Source organism: Limanda limanda, chromosome 8 (genome assembly GCF_963576545.1).
Source record: "Limanda limanda chromosome 8, fLimLim1.1, whole genome shotgun sequence".
In the NCBI taxonomy this organism is placed as follows: domain Eukaryota; kingdom Metazoa; phylum Chordata; class Actinopteri; order Pleuronectiformes; family Pleuronectidae; genus Limanda; species Limanda limanda.
In genome coordinates, this window is record NC_083643.1 from 30,010,343 (window position 1) to 30,022,946 (window position 12,604).

At 41.3% G+C, this 12,604-nt stretch overlaps 1 protein-coding gene across 2 annotated transcripts in view; it reads left to right on the forward strand.

Moving 5' to 3' along the window:
* The window catches only part of bcar1 (BCAR1 scaffold protein, Cas family member), a 113,944-nt gene that overhangs the window by 62,263 nt on the left and 39,077 nt on the right, over window positions 1-12,604 (forward strand). The gene's annotated exons all lie outside the window — the stretch shown is intronic.

Genomic DNA, 12,604 nt, shown 5'->3' on the forward strand with positions numbered 1-12,604 from the left:
TGCTTGATGATGCTCCAAAGGTTCTCAATAGGGTTAAGGTCAGGGGAAGATGGGGGCCACACCATGAGTTTCTCTCCTTTTATGCCCATAGCAGCCAATGCCCCAGAGGTATTCTTTGCAGCATAAGATGGTGCATTGTCATGCATGAATATGATTTTGCTTTGGAAGGCACGGTTCTTCTTTTTGTACAACGGAAGAAAGTGGTCAGTCAGAAACTCTACGTACTTTGCCGGGGTCATTTTCACACCGTCAGGGACCCTGAAGGGGCCGACCAGCTCTCTCCCCATGATTCCGGCCCAAAACATGACTCTGCCACCTCCTTGTTGACGTCTCAGCCTTGTTGGGACATGGTGGCCATTCACCAACCATTCTTTACTCCATCCATCAGGACCATCAAGGGTTGCACGGCACTCATCCGTAAACAAAACAGTTTGGAACTTAGTCTTTATGTAGTCCTGAGCCCACTGCAACCTTTTTTGCTTGTGAGCTTGGTTTAGAGGAACGAATAACAGGTTTAAGGACACTTGCAAACCTCTTGAGCATCCTTCATCTTGAAGTTTGCAAGACTCCAGAGGCACCAGCGGCTTCAAACACCTGTTTGCTGCTATTCAATGGCATTTTAGTGGCTGCCCTCCTAACCCTACGCATTTGTTTGGCAGAAATATTCCTTATTTTGCCTTTGTCTGAACGAACCCTCTTGTGCTGTGAATCAGTGACAAATTTCTTCACCGTCCGATGATCACGCGCAATTCTTTTGGAAATATCCAATGTTGTGATACCTTGACCAAGGAATTGCACTATTTGCTGCTTTTCAGCAGCAGAGAGATCCTTTTTCTTCCCTATTTTGCCTGAAACATGTAGCTTGCTTAATAATGTGGAACATCCTTCTTAAGTAGTTTTCCTTTGATTGGGCTCACCTGGCAAACTAATTATCACAGTTGTCTGAGATTGATTTCAATCATCCAAATAGCCCTGAGACACAATACCATCCATGAGTTTAATTCAAAAACTAAAAAATGAATGTTTTTGACCCTTATATCCAATTTGCATAATAATGTGGAACGCGGTGTATGTCCACACAGTCTGTATGATAGTGAAGACGAGCGATTATGGGTCGAGGGCGCTCTCCCGGCTTCGGCTTCGGCTGGAGGGTACGATGTGCGCGGTCCACGAGTGGCTCTTTCTCCAGCTCAAAAGCCTCCTTGAGCAGAGAGGAAACATCCGCAGCAGCAGAAAAAGTGGAAAAATCTTCGGGAATTCCCACTAACCGTATGTTATTGTGCCGCGATCTTGCCTCCAGATCTTCGCATTTATTGTCCAGTCTTGCCAGCTCAGTTGTCAGGTGCTCCACTTTAGCCTGTATGGTAGCAATGTCATCGGTGCAGGAGGAGAGCGATGCTTCCATTTCACCTACGGTGTTCTTCAGAGTGCGCACCTCAGACTGGATGTTTGCAATGCTGCTGGATAACTCCGATTTCACTGCCTGTAGTTCAGTCTTGATGCTTGACAAGGTCTCGGTCGATGCAGCCTGAAGTTCAGCTCTGAAAATAGCTGCCATTTCCACACGGAGTGACGAGAGGAGTTCGGCCTTGAAGTCGTGTGATGGAGCCCCACCTGTGGCCTCGACCAGGCAGGAGGGGGGATCACTACGAGGCGGGGATGCAGTGTGCGAAGCAGGCCGCGGCGGTTGGACAGGTGGTTTGGCTTTTTGAGGCATTTTGGTCGGCGAAAAGACGGCGTTAAATTTAGATTATGGAGGTGGGGAAAACCCACACCGAAGAAAGATGGAAAAGGTGTACCTAAAATAGTTTTTTAAAAAGTTGTTGCAGGAGCTCTGAGAAACACGTCCTACTCCATTAGCTGCAACTCCGGAAGTCCTTTTACCAATTTTAGCGATCACATTATTAAATGTCCCCCTCTGCCCCCACTACGGCCACACAAGCAGTCATAAAGATAAAAAGAGAGAGGGGGGGGGGGGTGTCTACGTACTCTCCCCATAGGCTTGAGTGGAGAATACGTAATTTACCCTCGACACCCGACATTGAACGGAGCAAACAGCGGAGAAGTTCTTGAAGATGGATGACATTATATTAATAATTGAAGTGGAAAAGTACAGTGAGCTGTATGGTCCTCCGCACATGTTGTATAAAGACAACATTAAATAGGACAAATGCTGGGACGCCGTTGCAGTTAATGACAAATATCAGCTGTTTGTGTGATCATGTAGAGGAATCGCAGGATGAGCTATTTTTGCTCTAGCAGAATAGAAGATACAGAATGTGGCACTAACGCCGGGTTTACATATGACTCGGAAACGGCACGCAGCGCCAAGGACAGCCAGGCGCCTCCTTTTCGCCCCCCCCCCCCCCGTTACACAATTGTGCTGTTCACATGGGCTGCGATGCGCTGCGCAGCACCAAGGGCGCCCTGCATCGAATGATTCGGCGTCGAGTCTATTTGTTACGCTTGCCGCAAGCGTATAGCGCAAGGAAACACACTGAAGAATGATTTTAAACGATATAAATAATATATTTTATATTATACTAATGATCACATATGCATCCCATACTTTGTATTCCCCTTCTGTTGTCCTGTAGTTTTAATTTTCCACTTGTTATGTGCTCAATGTTTTACTGCTGCTAGAGGTTTCATGACCTAGGAAAGTTAAACATTTTCTGGACAAATTGCAGCTGAGCCAGGCTGGCCTTGTGGCCATGGTCTGCAAGATATTTTAGCATTTCTACTTTGTAAACTTTACAGGCCTGTTTTGTTGGTAAATTCTTCAAATGATCAACATACTGTGCTTCCAGCTGGTAACTGCAAGTCCTCAAGAATGCAGGGGATTATACAAACTTGGGGCCCACATGTGAATTTATATTATTTGCCCTGGGATGTGAAAGCAAACCAATACTGAGAGTCTGGACTAGCCAAATCAACAACTGAGAACCACATGCTTTCTGGTGGAACTTGTGAAAGTATGTTGTTCGGATTGGGCACTACGGGTGGTCGTGCATGAACTGCTGCATTGACAGCCTGCAAATCCTGCACGAACCTGAACTCTGTTGGTTGAATTTTTGGCTTTATTTTTTTAATTGGAAAAATAGCCGTTCTTACTGGTGAGTACTCGTGAACGATGACTTAGTTTTTTCACAGGCTTTTAAATACTGGTGTTATCCCTGCTACTGCCTCTTGTTTGAGTGGGCATTGTGCTCGACATGGGCGGTATGTGCTTCTAGGTTTCACATGGAGAGGTTCAGTCCCTTTAACTAATCCTACATCATACTTATATTTAGTCCATAGCTTTTGTGGCACTTCTTGTAACTCTGATGAGTCAATGATTAATTGAGAGAAATGTCATTAACCCTTTTGTCTAAATTTAGCAGTTTGTGCTAGCTGCCCAGTTCTTCTCTGAGGGCTCTGAAATGGGCATTGGTATGATGCATTTGTTTTTTTTCTCTCTCTGTGTCTGATCCTTCACTAATTGTGGCTGTGCATTTAACATATGCACAGATGCTTGCATGGACATTTGCTGTGACGTCGTGTGTGTGCGCTATTTCAAGCAGATCTGAGGTTATGGACTAGGGCCCTGAGGGTAACAGGTCCCATTGGTAAATGTACAGTGGCTTACCATGTTCTAGTTGTACATATTGACCTGGGATATCTGATTTGGTGACTTTCATGCATTCCTCTGTACAATACAAAATCAAGCCTAAAGCATACATTAGGTCTCTTGCTAACAAGTTTTATTTCATTTTTTAGATCCCCATCTGTTGTAGGTACAGACAGTGGTGTGGTATATGATTCTGGTATTGTGGTGCCTGATGCCCTAACAGTGTGAATATATCTACCATTCAATTTTGGAGGATTTGGAAATTCACTTTGTTTTATTTAACCGAAAATAAGTGGCACCAGAATCAACCATAAATTGTATATATTTGTTTGCTACCTGTAGATTTGATTCAGGTAAAATTTCAGATCCACTTATTTTGGTCATGTTGAGCACTTCTTTGTACCCGTGTGTCAGGTGTGGGTGGTGCTAGGATTGCGTTACCTGAATCTGGAGTCTCCTCCACCTCTGCCGCCACCCATGCCTTATCCGACGGTCCTTGGATGTCCCTGTATGAGTTAGCAGGCTGTTAGTTCAGATGACTCTGATGTGTTGCTGAGGCAGGAAGGAGATCCAGTTCTTTCTGTGAATGTGAGAGCTGAGGATATTGAGGAGTTTCCCTCTCCTCCCTCTTGCACGCCTGATCACTACTTTGCTGTCTGTTTCTTTTTTCTGATTCACTTCTCCACATCATAAATGCTGTCCAATTTATTTTGGTTCTATCCTTCATTTTCTCATATTTTCCAAATTAATTGTATTTGATTTATACTAAGTCCATGATTCTCAGGAAATCAAAAGTTCTCTATCCACGACGGAAGCTGTTTACAGGAGTCATCACCATGATTCTCACACATCGCTTTTGCACATCCCATTAGATCAGACTTGTCAGTCAAAGGTTTGCTTTGACTGCAAACACAGATATCTCTCAGACCTGACAAGCATTGATATTATTCATTATTTCCTTTATCAATGGGTCAATGGAGCTGTCCGTGGTCTCTGCGTCAGTAGCCAATGTTTTTTTTTGTTAGTTCTCTTTTTATTTAGAAAGGCACATTTCCATCATATACATTAAATACAGCTTTAGTCTGTCAAATACTGCCTTTCTGGGGTTTTGTTTTATGGACCTAAACTACTCCATGTAGGAACAATAACATAGGTAAAGAGAACTCAACCGGGGAGCGCACACTTAAAAAAAAGGAGGATCACACAAAACACAAGTATATTCAAATAAAATCAGATCTAACTGGTTTTACATACTCAGTCCATTTGGTCCAGGTCTTATTAAAAATGTCTTTCTCGACCTTGAGGGAAAAAGAGATCTTTTCCATAACATAAATCTCATACACAATTTCAATCCATTCATCAATGGTGGGAGGGTCCACTTTTAACCATTTCCTCGTGACACATTTCTTACTAGCTGCCAACAGTATAGCGAGCAGTTTTTTGTCTTTTATGTTCCACGTTTCAAACAATATATTGCCCAAAAACAAAATTTCACATTTTAATGGGATGTTCACATTAAATACATTGTTAATATGTTCGTGGAACTCTTCCCAGTAAGACCTCATTGCTTGGCAGTCCCAGAAAATATGGAAGTGGTTGTCTCCAATAGATCCACAGAGCCTCCAACAGGCGTCTCCGCTGCCTTGGTGTCGTTTTTGTATGGATGTGATAAAAAATCTTGTTATATTTTTCCACCAGAACTCCCGCCATGTATTTGACCCGGTCCAGAGCCATTGTAGTTCTCCTGTGAGATCTTTACCCCTATTTCTTTTTCCCATTTCCTCTTTATGTATTCTGTATTCTCTTGTTTGGATAATTGTATGGCGTTATATAATTTGGAGATAATTTTACTGCATGTTCTAGATTTAGTCAATGCTAAAAATACCTCCATGAACCCTGGCTCATCTTTTCCTAACACCTCTTTAATATTTTTGTTAAAGTAATGTCTCACTTGCAGGTACCTAAAAAAATCATCTTTCCCCAGACCGTGATCCTTCTGTAGGGTTTCAAAACCCTGAAATACCCCCTTGTGGACAAATGAATAATAGGAAGTTAAACCTTTTGTGATCCATGTCTTAAATCTGCCGTTGATTTTATTGGGTGTAAAGTCTGAGTCATAGGCACACCACCTCATAATTTTAGATGTGTTTTTGAATCTGCAAATTTTGGCTATTTCCTGCCAGGACTTCAGGAAGCTGCCTGTTATAGAGTCTTCTGGGATCTCATGTTCTTTTTGCAGTTTGTTATCATTTAGTAGAGCTGTTATTGGGATACCCTTTACATTGTTCCTTCTATTTCCTTCCATGCTGCAGTGTAAGATGGTGAACACAGGCAGACTAGGGGCCTTAATTGGGCTGCATAGTAGTATTCCTGTAAGCAGGGAAGGCCCATCCCACCCTTTTCTTTTCTTAATTGCAGCGCTTTGAATTTAATTCTGGCCTTTTTCCCTTGCCACAGATACCTCGCTATTAATCTGTCCCATTCTAAGAATTGCTTAGATGGTATTCTAACTGGTAGACATTGAAAAAGATACAGCATCCTTGGGAGAATATTCATCCTGATTGATTCTATCCGGGAGCTTAAACTCAAAAGGGGAATAACGTTCCATCTTTGTATATCAGTTTTTATCTTTGAATTTAACGGATCTTAGCTGATGTTATATAACCTTGTGAAGTCCCTAGGTAATGAGACACCCAAATATTTAATGGACTCAGCCTCCCAATTCCAGCTGTACATGGTCTTAATTGAAACTGGAGGGTCATAATTAAATGTTAATACTTGAGTTTTATTAACATTAATTTTGTAACCTGAAGTTGAACCAAATTCCTCTAGCAATTTCCTCAATTTTGGGAGTGTCTGAGTAGGTTGTGTTATACTTATCAATAAATCGTCTGCAAATAAGGCCAGTTTTTGCTCCCCGGATGCCATCGTTACCCCCTTTATATCAGTCCTCTGCCTAATTAGCTGAATTATGGGTTCTACAAACAAGGCGAAGAGGAGCGGCGACGCACAACACCCCTGTCTCGTTCCTCTTTCCAGAATGAACGAGTTGGACAATTCTCCATTGATTTTGACTCTAGCAGTTGGTCTGCTATAGAGTGCTGCAAACGTGTCAATTATAGTTGTATGAAAGCCAAATTTTGAAAATACTTTATATAAAAAAGACCACCTCACTGAGTCAAATGCTTTCTCTGCATCCAAACTTAGTATCAACGCCTCCAGTCTTTGTTGTGTGACTTGTCTCATAACGTGTTGTGTTTTCCTGATGTTATCTTGGGTCTGTCTTTTTCTGACAAAGCCAGTCTGGTCCTCATGTATTAATACTGGTAGTATCAATACTATTCGTTTAGATAATATGGAGGTGAATAGTTTATAGTCGTTGTTTAAAAGACTTACAGGACAGTAATTCTCCTGACTAGTTTCTATTACTTTCGTTACAGAGTTTCTTATTTTATATATAGTTCTGTCTGCTTGTTGTTTTCTTAACCTATATGATAAAAGTTTCAGTGATTTCCCACCTGTCTCATAGTATTGTTGCTTTGTAAAAAAGAGCTTTTTTTGAATTTCCTGAGTATTTATTTCATCTTTTTCCTTTTTTAATTTTATAATCTTACATTTGTTGTTATCTTTGAGAGCCTTTGCATCTTCTTTCTGTAGACTTTTCAAGTCCTCTTCTAATTTTTTTAGTTTTTGCTCCCTAATTTTCTTCTCATATGAGGAGATGGCTATATTTTTGCCCCTCAACACTGCTTTTAATGCATCCCGGAGAATGGGTGGGGTCACTTACTCATTATCATTATTTTCCAACTATAATTCAATTTCACTTTTCAGTTTATCTTTAATAATTGGGTTGTTCAGAATACTTGAGTTCAGTCTCCAGAGAGTAGATTTCTTATTATTATTCAGATAGATTGACATATAGATGGGACCGTGATCTGAAATAGTACTGGGTCCTATTTCACAGTTATCCACCCTAAAGAAATCTCCTTTAAGAATAAAAAAGTAATCGATGTGGGAGTATACATTGTGAGCGTGCGAGTAATGTGAGTAGTCTCGGCTCGTCGGGTTTATCTCTCTCCACACATCAACACTCCCCACTTCACGCATCCAAATATTTAATCTTCTGCTAATGTTTTTTGCGTCGGATTTCCCGTTTGAAGAGTCAATTTTCGGGTTTAATCGGATGTTAAATCTCCGCCACCTATTAAAATCCCTTGACTTTTTGTCGTCATTAAATTAACCATATGTTCATAGAAGGACCAGACACTGCCTGGCGGAACGTACACGTTAAGGAGACTTATCACAACACCTTCTATTCTTTCTATAACCATAACAAATCTGCCTTCCTTATCCTTATGTTCTGATATGTGTTCATAGTTTACCGCATTGGATATCAGAGTCGCCACTCCTCTCCGCCTCCCCGATTCATGTGAAGAGAAGTAAACATGTTTAAATCCTGATTTATTCAATTTAGTATGTTCTGAGTCGCTGAGGTGTGTCTCCTGTAGGAAAGCTATTTGAATTTTATCTTTCTTTAATTTTGATGAGATTTTCCCCCTCTTAACTATGGAGGACCATACATGACTTAAGTATAAATAAATAAATACAGAAATAAATACAGAAATACAGAAATAAATGAATAAATAAAAAAGGAAATTAATGAATTAATACAGAAATAAATAAATACGTTAATAACAACAGAAATGTCTAAATAAATGTCTTAAATATATTTGCACATTTATTTATTCCCTGATTTATATTTTTCACGTTTTCAATCACCTTATGCTAAAGAGAAAGGCGGGCCTAACCGCAGTCTCATGCATATACACACACGCACACAGGCCCTGTGGCTCCGCCCCCCTCAGTGCCACACACTCACACAGAGACAGAAGCAGTGACTGAGACTTTAGCTCATCACCGCAAAGCAGCTGCTGAGTGTTCCAGTGTACCAGTGAAAAACAGTGGAAACAGTGAAAACACAGAGTTTCTCTGGTCACATCTGCTCAGAGATCAGCTGCTTCATGGGCAGAGCAGAAGCTGAAGGTGGTTTGTACCGAGCTGGAGTTTCTGCTTCCTCCTCCTCTCTGCTCTCTCCTTGTGCTCAGGAGAACACGAGACGTGACGCTCACAGTCAGGATTACTGACACCTTAATCATCCCAATAAAAAATAACCTGAACTAACCCTCTTTAAGTGTGAACTGGCTCAACACTGCAAACAGCTACTGGACACCAGTCAGCATTGAAAGGCTGGATAATTACACTCCTGTGACCAATCCTGCATGAGACTGCGGTTAGGCCCGCCTTTCTCATTAGCATAAGGTGATTGAAAACATGAAAAATATAAATCAGGGAATAAATAAATGTACAAATATATTTAAGACATTTCTTTCTTTATTTCTTTTGTTATTAACGTATTTATTTATTTCTGTATAAATTAATTAATTTCCTTTTTTATTTCTGTATTTATTTATTTATTTCTGTATTTATTTATTTATTTCTGTATTTATTTATTTATACTTAAGTCATGTATGGTCCTCCATACTTAACTGGATTGAGTACTCCATTTATATTAAATGATGCTATTTTCAAAGACCTGTTTTGCATTTATGTGATTCCCTCCTCCATACCAAACAAAAACCTGGTGCAGTTCCCCCTCCCCGCGTAAACCGGCAGGGAATGAATAACTAACACATTAATAAACATCAAACTGAATACAATTTGGCCATTTTGACTCCCTATGTAGGGGTCTGTTAACCTGACCCTGTTGAACCTCCCAAGGAGGCTCGAAGGGAAAAGTCTCCCTCAGTTCGGAGGGAGAGGCCCTTACCTGCAACAGTCGCATGTCGGAAAAATAAAATGTAAGGTGAAAAAATTGGCCCAGAACGAACCAGTCTATTAAACAGTGGATCTCCACCACTAATTACAGACATAGTAGACGACCGATTTCACAGTTTATTCCGTCGTCCTCAGGCCGTGGGTTAAGTCCTTTAGGTCCCGGAGGGGGACGGTAATGATTTCCTGAAGGCTCAAAGCTTCTCCTTGTATCCCGGCTCCCGTTCGGCTGTGCCCTTCCTTGCCCGTCGGTCCACTCTCTTCCAGGTCAGCCGCTGCACCTGCTCCATGAGCGTCGCAGGAGGTGTGGTGGTTGTCATGGTGTAGCCTCTTCTCAGCAGGTCCTCTGATGCCTCCTCCATGGTATCGTAGGTTTTGGTCCCGTCCTTGTGTCTCACGCGCAGCCTGGCAAGGAAGAGGGTCTGGAACTGGACTTTATTTTCCTTCAGCACTTTGCGTATCTCTGTGTATTCTCTTCGTTTCTTGAGTATTAGAGGTGGGTAGTCGTGGTCCAGGTTTATGTGGTTTTCTTGCCAGGCAAACCCCTTCTTCTGCCGTGTTTTGCGGAGTAATGTGTCTTTTGTTTTAAAGCTTAGACACTTGATTACAATGGAGCGTGGCGGCGCGTCAGCCGGTGGCTGCGGACCCAGAGACCGATGAGCTCTCTCAATCTGCAGGTCGGGCATGTTGTTAGTCAGCTCGAGACCTTTGCGGAGTAGATTTTCCACAAATGAGATCATTGTGGTTGATTCCTTCTCGGATCCCTCCGCACCCCATAGATCCGTATGTTCTCGTGTCTGGAGCGGCTTTCCAGATCCAGCAACTTGTCCTCCAGCTTGGTGTGCAGCTGTAGCATAGCTGTGGTGACTTCTTCGGTGTTTTGGATCCTCTCTTCTGCTCTCCGAATTTGCCCTTCCGCCTCGTCCAATCTGGCATTTGCCTTAACTATTTCTTCTTTTATTGTCCCTAATTGTTCTTTGTTTTCTTGGCGAAACTCTCTTAGTTCTCGCAGAATCAGTTCCGTGTCGGCCATTAATCCACACTGCACCACGTTGCTTGTTAGCTTACCCCTGTTAGCTGCTAGTTGTTGCTGTGCCCTTCGCAGTGTTGCCAACTCCTCAGCAAGGAAAGTAGCTATTGGCCGTCCTAAAAATCGCTAGAAGTCGCTATATGACGTCATCGCCTAATTTGCATAATTGTAATGGTCGCTGTAGGACATACAAAAAGTGACAAAAAAACACCCTTAATATGTTTAGAACTACAAATTAGCTTTTTTCTACAGAAGCGTATGACATTCACTTGAAAAACAAAATTCTTTGTTTGTTTTTTTTAGATAATTATCTTATCCGAGATAAGTTCTCAATAAAATTAAAAAAAAATTCTCAAGTGAATGCAATACGCTTCCGTATTCTTCTGTTGATTCTTGTTTTTTTTTTTATCTTGCCATTGAAATAGACCATCTAGAGGTGTGGAAATGTTTTAATTCTTAGATGCATCACGATGTGGACTCTGCATCGATGAGACTGAACTCAATGACTCGTGTTTTTCAGTGACAGTAAAAATACATTGACACTTACATCTCGCTCTGTAAACCAGGGCAGGATCAGCGGCGGCTTTGCACATGCGCAATTCATTTGCAGTCTGCTCTCCTCTCTGCTCTGACTGCAGCTACTGGGAGACTGACCGCCTGTGAGTGCTCTGGGACGGCGGAGGGGCTTACGGCAGCACCCGCTGCTCGTTGAGGACAGTAACTGCAGAACGTTACGTGCTTTCACATCAGTCTCCAAATCACCAGAAAGTCTCCAACAACACCAGAAAAAGTCGCTAGATTTGTCGCTTGTAGCTTTTGACAAAAAACCCTCGCCATGAGGGTTTGGAAAGTCGCCAGATATAGCGACAAAGTAGCCAAGTTGGCAACACTGGCCCCTCGTTCTCACCCCAGTCTTCAGACGACGTTTACTGCTCAAAGTGGTGCTATTACTTCTTCTCAGCTTTCTCTACACTTTTTGCGGAATTATTTATTTGGTTTGTATGGGGGTATTTCTCTAATTGCTCTGGCTCAATCGGGAGCTCTCTCGCTATGCGACCATCTTGACGGTGTTCCGACCGGAAGTCCAGTAGCCAATGTTTATTTATCGCAAATCATATCGTCATCGCGATATTAAAAAACGTTACCGCATATCACATGTTTTCCTAATATTGTGAAGTCCTACTGCTTGTTATAATGTTGCGTTAAGCATGTATAAAGTCAAAAGTACTGGGCCAAGTAGAGAACCTTGTGGGACTCCATGACTAAAGCTTTTTTGATGCTTCGTCCTTGGGCAAGATAATGATCCCCTAAATTGTGTATGAGTGATGTGTGAGAGAGAGGGAAAGTGCTGAATTGGTGGATGGCAAAGCTGTACTGTGAAGCACTTTGAGTAATCAGTAGCAACAAGCATACTCCTTCCTTATAAAGCAGGTGACTAAAGGCATAGTACTTGCTTACATCACAATATAATTGTGGAATGCCTCTTTGTCTGCAATTGATCTAACTGAGACATTTACATTTTTACAATGTTAATAATTAGCACAAATATAATTTCAACTTTCAACTAAAAAAAATTAAAACACAACAATGTTCCAACAACTATTGATCAATAGATTGTCGATTAATAGATTATGCTTTCTTTTATGGTCTTCCCATTATGTGAAGTGAAGTACGTTCACAAGATTTAACATAACAATAGCAGAGGAAAGACTAATCAATAACACAAGTTATAGAAATCAGAGCCCGGTCTCTCTCTTTGTCATCTTTTGATAAATCTATCAATTCTGTTAGGAAAGACATATTCTGAAAACCTTTTAAAGAATATTAATCAGGAAATACTTCTTGATGAGATAATTGAAAATATCATTTCAAATTTGTCACAAACATTAATTTGGACTGAAGGATTAACTGATTAGATTTTGGTAGCCCAATATTAACCTCCTAACAGTTGGTTGAAATTTGCCTAAAACGCCCTTCTGAGGCATACCCAAATTAAATTGAAACCTGTTTTTGAACCATTTGGAGTACATGCATGGTGTTGGTCTCTCTTGAAAGGTAACATTCAGATTTTTTGTTAAACAGATGCCTGCAGATGAATCTTTGGCTATTTTAGGCTGTGGACAACCCATGCC